General features: G+C 39.6%; 1 long non-coding RNA gene across 1 annotated transcript in view; it reads right to left on the bottom strand.

Annotated features, from left to right (window-relative positions):
* Positions 1 to 7,583, bottom strand: part of LOC135315737 (uncharacterized) — a 138,858-nt gene that overhangs the window by 123,761 nt on the left and 7,514 nt on the right. The gene's annotated exons all lie outside the window — the stretch shown is intronic.

The following is a 7,583-nucleotide window of genomic DNA, read 5'->3' as shown; positions in this document are numbered from 1 at the left end:
AGGAATGAAGCAGAACATCATTAAACAGTAAATAGGTGATCTGTCGTCTGGACTAAGACATTTATTTACACACATAGCTCCTCACGCATGCACCACTGTCTCAAAATGCCCATAGTTCTTTCTGGATGAACTAAATGAATGAATGAAACTTCTCCAAAGATAAAAGTATAAATCGTTACCACAGCCAGCTTGACTGAGACCAAAACACATTACATTTCTATCACTGATACACTACAGTTAAGCACTATGCAAATTTTCATGTATACACACCGTACAAATTCACCTCCTGTTACAGCCTCAATTATCACTTACTTTAGTTGGCTCTACCAGGAAAAAAAGAAAAGCATTTGGCTCTTGACAGGGGAGAAAAAGGTATTTAACAAGGAAAATATACTGTGAGAGATGTCTTATAGCCCCTATACTACAGATTCAATCCCAAATCTTGTTCAGTTGGCTACATCTCTACAGTCACGCTCTCCCAAAGTAGCTTCTGGATTATAAATTTGGTATTTTAATGTAAAATTTTATTTGAATCAGTTGACATTTTAACAGCAGCTTCCATGAAATTGCTTGCTGGATAACACTGCATTCAGGTATGAGACACCCACTGAGGCAGGAATATATGGAAATTCTCATGCAAGTCACAAAATATTTTGAGGAAATAGAGATTTTACAGCAAGTGTACTCCAAAGGAGTGCAGGAGCACAAATAAAATCTCCTCTCTTCAAGGAGCAGAATGTTTTATCCAAGTCTTAAACCTCCATTTGCTAAAGTTTTCTTCTTCTATCAATCACATATGCAAAAGTATCATTCCTAGTGCTATCTAAGACAATATAATCTTTAGAAATATATTATTTATGTAGCTGGACAGATATACACAGTCTTCCTTTAAAAGATGTGGTAAGAAAAAGTCTTTGCCCCAGTTTACCCTTTTTAATGAGCACTAAAAGGAAAATATAAAGAACTTTTTTTTTACCAGGTGGTTAGACCTTTAGAACATGAGAAATGTTAAGAATTCATAGGAGAAGAGAGCCCTGAACTCAAGAAATCATTTTGTTTTAATCCAAACAAAATGCATTTGGTTTCCATAAGCCTAAGAGAACATGACTGCAACTGGCCCTGTGCAGTGGTGGAGCCACAACTGCCAGAAAAGCTACCAACAACTCAGAGAAAAACAAAAAAAAAAAAAAAAAAAAAAAAAAGAAAAAAGTTCACTTTAAAAAGAATCTACAGGAGAAGAAAAATTGGTTCCTATTCCCATTAGGCAGAAAGAGAAAAAAATGCAGCTGATGTAATGAATAAGTAAATTTTTCAATATTCTGCCAACTTAGGTCCTCAGTTTCGCAAAGTAGCTCCAGAAACAGTTTCAGACAAAGCCAAAACTGATACCTATACTGTAGGTATTACCTAAATATTTTCTATTATAATTTTTTTAACTTAAGCACAACTGAAATCTTTCAGGACTTAAGGCTGACTGCTATGTTTCATTGCATTTTAAATACAAATGGTGGACAAAACAAAGGTGCCAATTTGGAAGAGTTATTGCAGGAAAAACTGACTAAGCTATCATACTGGCCCACAGCAAAGGACCCCAAACGGCATCCTCTTCATAAGGAACTGCAGCATTTGCCTTGGAGTAATTACAGAGGCTTTGCTAAGCATAAACACAAGCAATTTCCCAAAGAGAAAATTAATGTGTGTGGGGACCCACTTTACAATGCTATCTGGCTTTGTAATCTCATCCTCTGCTAGTCTGAATCTGTTCTAGGACTAACAGGCAGTCTAGTGATCAGAAGCTGTAACCATCACAGGCAATCCATCAGTGCATTCGTCTTAATTATTTTGGCATGATGTATTTTGATAAAATTGGAGTGGGGGCTGGGGGAAAGGTTGGGTGTTTTCACTTCGCTCCAGGTCAGAAACGTCTCACTATACTACCAGGAGAATTGGCCAAACTTCCCTATGAGACCACTTGAGAAAAAGCCGCCTATGACATGTATTTTTGTTTTGTACTGGCACTACCTTCAAGGCTGTTACTTGCCCACGCCTGCTGCCACACACTTCACCCAGCCCTTTATCTGTATCTTACAGAACCATTGTATCTATCCTCCTAACCTACGTCAGAGGAAGTTCCACCTGTTTCCTTTCATGCAGGTATCATAAAGAAGACAGGAAAAAAAGACTGATTTTTCTGTTTGCAAAGGCAGATACTTTGCAATACTTCCAGAAGTGCTCAGAAAGAACAGGATGGGAAGAAAAGGCTCAGAACAATATAATCAGAAGGATGTATGAAAATTCAGTTAACAGCCACATATCCTCACTCCACGAAGCTGCTTAAAGTGGATCATCATCCTCCAGGAGGAAGGCATTATACCACCCATATCTAAATCCCAGCATTGTGTCCATGTATTCCTTGCAGAGTTAACAAGCCAAATCAGCAAAAATCTGAATGTTTCTAAGAGACAATTCAATGTTTTCCTCCTGACAACACCTGGTACTGTCAGCAATGCAGTCCCAGCTTCCCCAGAAAGAATGTATCGTGGCACAAACTGACTCTGTGACACAGATTAAGCTGAGGTCTCATTTAAATTTCTTTGATTTAAAGCCAACAAAATCTTCAAAACATGTAATCTCCCATTTTATTACATCAACTACAATATTTTGCCACCCACACATATACACAAGGGTTGCGGAAGCTTGTCAAAACTAGTCAGCCCAGAGAGACTGGAATGAAGATTGAAAAGGACACGCACACAGGAATTCAGATTTCTCCAGGCAAAGGAGAGGGGAAAAGGTAGCTGTGCACCTATCAATTAAGTCTTCCAGGATCTTGGAAAGTCAGGGTATACAATCCTCCACGAGCCTCAGAAAAGGCCTTGAGGCAGTGATGGTATTTCACAAAATCTCACTAAATCTTACAAGAATGCAGACTGTCATTACATTCAACACACAGTACAGCCAAGCCATTCAAATTCCTTCACTATTTCTTCTTAAATACAATCCAGGAAATTATTTCAGACAGCATTTGTCACACGAGCTTGGAATGACCTCATCCTAATTAACTATTTGTAAAGGAAGCCTGCTGTTCAAAAGAAAATGAGCCTGAAAGCTTGTGCCAAGTTCCAAGCTTCGCAACACCTGGGGCTGCTGAGTTGTTAGGGTGTCAGCATTATTAACTGCCCTCAGCAACCACACCCAGTTCAGTTTATGTGTTAAAATGCAGATCTGGCCAGTGCCATGTACAAGAAATAAACATTCTTCCTTTTTAGACATAAGACAACTGTTCAATTAAACTAATTATTACTACAGAGGAAAATGTGTAAGTGCCCAAGGAAGGATTTAAATAGCTTTTGCCAAACTTAGAATCTTTACACAGCCCTTAGTCAGAAGTCATGAGTTGGTAGAGTAAAATATGGATAATTATCAGTATTTTTCTTTATAAATACGCAGTTTAAATCTGAGCATGCCCAAGAGGCTGATCCACCCTCATTCCATTCTGATCACTCAAAAGAAGTCAAATGAGCACTAGCTGTTATGACCCATTCATACTATGAGATGGTCTTGAAAGACATTAAAATCAGTCTCCAGTATGCTGAATGTTTCTCCCCACCACTCTGTTCTCCTGATCTAAGTTTCTAGAGCCTTTGATAGAGTTAGAACTGTTGTGACTAAAACTTGTTGCTTTGGGGGAGTCAGAAAGGCTTCAAGACAAGAAGCAGCTAAAAAAAAATTTACAACAACAACATTTGACCTTAGAAATGCAGATGTACTGAACCATAAAGGACTGCAGAGCAAACACTAAACCAGAACAGGCTATCCCTCAAGGATGGTATATATGTGATCTCAGAACTGAGTTTGTGCAAAAGCAAAAGGTAACTAGCGGACACAGTGAGGAAGGGTATATCCTTCATCCAGAGACCCCTGACGACCACCCAGAGACACCAACAGGCATGCGCAAAGTCCATTTGCATATGATAATGAGTCCTCGGAAAACTACTGAATACGTATGTAAAGCATGTATAAGTTACGCAATTAACCCTGCGCGGGCAGGCACATTAGGAGTGACCCCCTGCGCGTCCAGCGCTGCAATAAGGAAAACCTGCTTAATAGTCGTGCAGGCTATTGAGTCCTGATTTTGGCTTTTCATGGCATCACTTTGATGCAGGCAGTCAATTAAATTACTACCCTTTTACAGATTAAAAACAAAACAAAACAAACAGAAATACTCAAAGCTGGTTCTGTCACCAAAGCTGCACTGCGTTACCACCTGGTATCTATCGCTCTTGTGTACTGAATGTGGAGGGCACTGCTCACTATAAAAGACAAACCAAAAGGCACAGCGTAAGCATTTCTTGTTGCTCTAAAGAAACAAGAAAATCCACCAAAAAGGAAAATTCACATCTAATTCATGGATGTGCCATGTCAGAGCTGGAAATGTAGACAAAATAAATGGGAAACTTAGATGTATTTATTTTTTGATCACAACATTCAGAAAGAGATCCAGTTATTAAAGATGCACATGTACATTTTAAGGTTCTATTTTTATAGGTAAGAAAGATGATAAAGGTTTTTACAGGTTTATGTTTGCACATGCAAAACAAGAATCCCAAGCACTATAAAGATAATAACACATTACATCCATGCAGGATAGATACTTTCAAGGATCCTACGGATCACTTTTCCTTTAGATTTCTGCAAGCATGTCAGGGACACAGTGGATACAGAACAGTGACAACACTTGCCTAGACCTCGATGAAGTTTTTCAGAAGCAGCAATGCAATAAGTGAGTGCAAAAAGGGTACAAAATCTGCTCATGACATAAAGCCATTTAAATTACTGAGGACTAAAAAACTATGAGGAACTTCAGATGGTCCCAAACAAGGCAAAATAAATTACGATATTTCAGTGAAATTCAGCCTGGTAAACGCACAGCAGGAAAGGCATTTTTTAGTCAGCCATCATGCAGAGTGTTACATCAGCCATATCAAGAGCAGAACAAGAGCTTGGCATAAACAGACAGCTCAACTGAGATGACAGCACCTTGTGTTTCTATGAGTCCCACTAATGACATGTTAGACTGAAAAGTAGATGGGAAGGGACAACTACAAAGAATATTTATGATTAACAAGAACACTCAGAGTGATATTAAAACTTGCATATCATGAAATACTCAGTCTTGAAAATCATCTACTATGAGACAATGCCTCACTTGCTGGGGTGAAGCTCATACACATTCTTCTAAGGCATCTGGCGTTGTGTACTGCCAGAGACCGAATTAGACTGGATGAACGTGCTAACACTGATGTTAACAATATTGCAACCTCAAGTTCAGAAGTTGAAATCAGCGTAAGGAGGATGCTGGTCTATTACAACTGTAGTTTTACAAACAATAGTACATATCAGAAGCATGATTAACGTGTGTTAAATGCCTGAGCAAATTATGTTCACAGCTAGCAACTGTACAGCACAATGCAGTGGAATACATCTTATAATAAAGGACAGCTTGAACTCAAATGCTTCAACTTCTTAAATAAAAGGAAGCCTGAAAAATAAACCTGGTATCGAGTTGGCTTTGTGACTGGAGAGGTCAGTGAGAAGGACTTACAGGAGAGGTGGATTTTGCAGGGGAAAACCAAACACAGTCTTTTAAAAGAATGTCATAATGAATGCTGTTCCTGGAGCTCCAGCAAAGATAAGTTGTTCCTGCTGAGGAGACTTTCTCTTTTTGGAGCCAGAAACACCTAAGTAACAGCCATGTGGAAAGCAAATGAAAGAACCACCCTTAAAACAAATCTGCAAGACAAAGTAAGTCAAAGGGTTACTGAATTTGCCCTTTACAGTTCAGACTAAAAAAAATTACTATTTTTCTGCAGTGTCTGACCTTCTTTTCTGGAGGATCTTAGGGCAACACCGTTGAAGGACCCATATGTCATTGCATCTGAAGGATTGTCCATTTGACCACTTCCTGACACAGAACGTATCACTATCAACAGACAGTGTTGTACTGAAGCTAGACAACCAGTAGAAGAGGACAACCTTTGTGCACCACTCCAAATACAGTTATGCTGAGTGCACGGGAAGAAATACTACTCCAAAGTGTTTGTGTAACCACCTTTTAACCACCAACATATAAGGAAAACAAATACTTGTATGTACACTTTAGAAATACCTATCAACATGTCTAAAAGTTCACAGTGTGTGCACAGAGACACGCGAAATGCTGGTTGAGGACAGCAAAATAGCTGAACCAATCCAAACTCAGCTTTTTGCCAGTGTGGTTACAATTGCAATATACAGAAATGGTTGCTCCATTTTAGTACCATCAGTAATGCAGACAATGTTTTGGGGTCTGCCTTGACCAAACAGAAGTGCTGAATCAGATGTGAATGGCATTTAAAGTAACAGATGAAACAACTGATAACTGAAAGCAAACCAAAATATGAGAAAACTATGTTCCAGACAGAGAGAAATGTGATTCACAGGTAGGAAATCTCAGCACTTCTGCTGAATGTTTTGACTTCTGTACTGGCCAATTCCTGTTTCTTTCTCTCAGATGTTGGATGGAAAACCTCAGGTATCTAATGTAGGACCACAAATTCTCACCAGATGGAATGCTAGTACAAGCACTTGAGCACTGCATGCACAAGTCTCTTTTGTGTGTTTAACTTTTCAATGGGCCTTTTTAGCCCATTTCTGTGTAATGAAGGATAAAAAGGGACAATAACAGTTTTCTGTTTACAGTTTACACAGTGCATCCTATGTAGTAAATATTACTTGCAGTTGCCAGTTTGACCAAGAGATGGTACTATGCGTATACACAGCCATTACAAGGCGCTGGTGATAGGATAAACACCTGCTTGCATCTAAATCACTCTAATTTACATGTTCATAAACACATACACTGCAAAGGTGCATTTAAAATAACTGATCATGCAAAGGAAGTCAGACTTTAAGCACAATCAATTGGCTTGCAATTTGCATACACTTAAAGAGCATGAATCAGTCATGTGCTGTGTTTAGCTCTTTATATAAAAAACAAGTTCAAGAGGCATACTAAATCACACATAATTGACATTGAAAAATGTATGTTGACAATAAACTCACAGAATTATCTAGCAGATCTCCCACTGTGCTTGTATTTAGTGTTTACCAATTTCTGCAAATCTGGGGACCTCCATGCTTCCTAATAAAAGTCAAAGCAGTCAAAGTTTACATGAGCCAGCAATGTGCCCTTGCTGCAAAGAAGGGTAACGACACCCTGGGGTGCACCAGGTGAAGTATTGCCAGCAGGTCGAGGGAGGTGGTCCTTGCCCTTTGTTCAGCACTGGTGAGGCCACGCCTGGAGTGCTGTACCCAGTGCTGGGCTCAGCAGTACAAGAGACATGGACGTACTGGAGAGAGCACAAAGATTATGAAGGGACCGTAGCACCTCACATAGGAGGAAAGGCTGACAGAGCCGGGACTGTTCCGCCTGCAGAAGAGAAGGGGCAGGGGCAGGGGAGGGAATTTGTTGATGTATAGAAATACCTGAAGGGAGGGTGGAAAAAGGATGGAGCCAGGCTCTTCTCAGTGGTGCCCAGTGA

Source organism: Phalacrocorax carbo, chromosome 14, assembly GCF_963921805.1.
Source record: "Phalacrocorax carbo chromosome 14, bPhaCar2.1, whole genome shotgun sequence".
Classification (NCBI taxonomy): domain Eukaryota; kingdom Metazoa; phylum Chordata; class Aves; order Suliformes; family Phalacrocoracidae; genus Phalacrocorax; species Phalacrocorax carbo.
The sequence above is the reverse complement of the archived record's forward strand: the minus strand, read 5'-3'. Positions and strand labels throughout refer to the sequence as shown.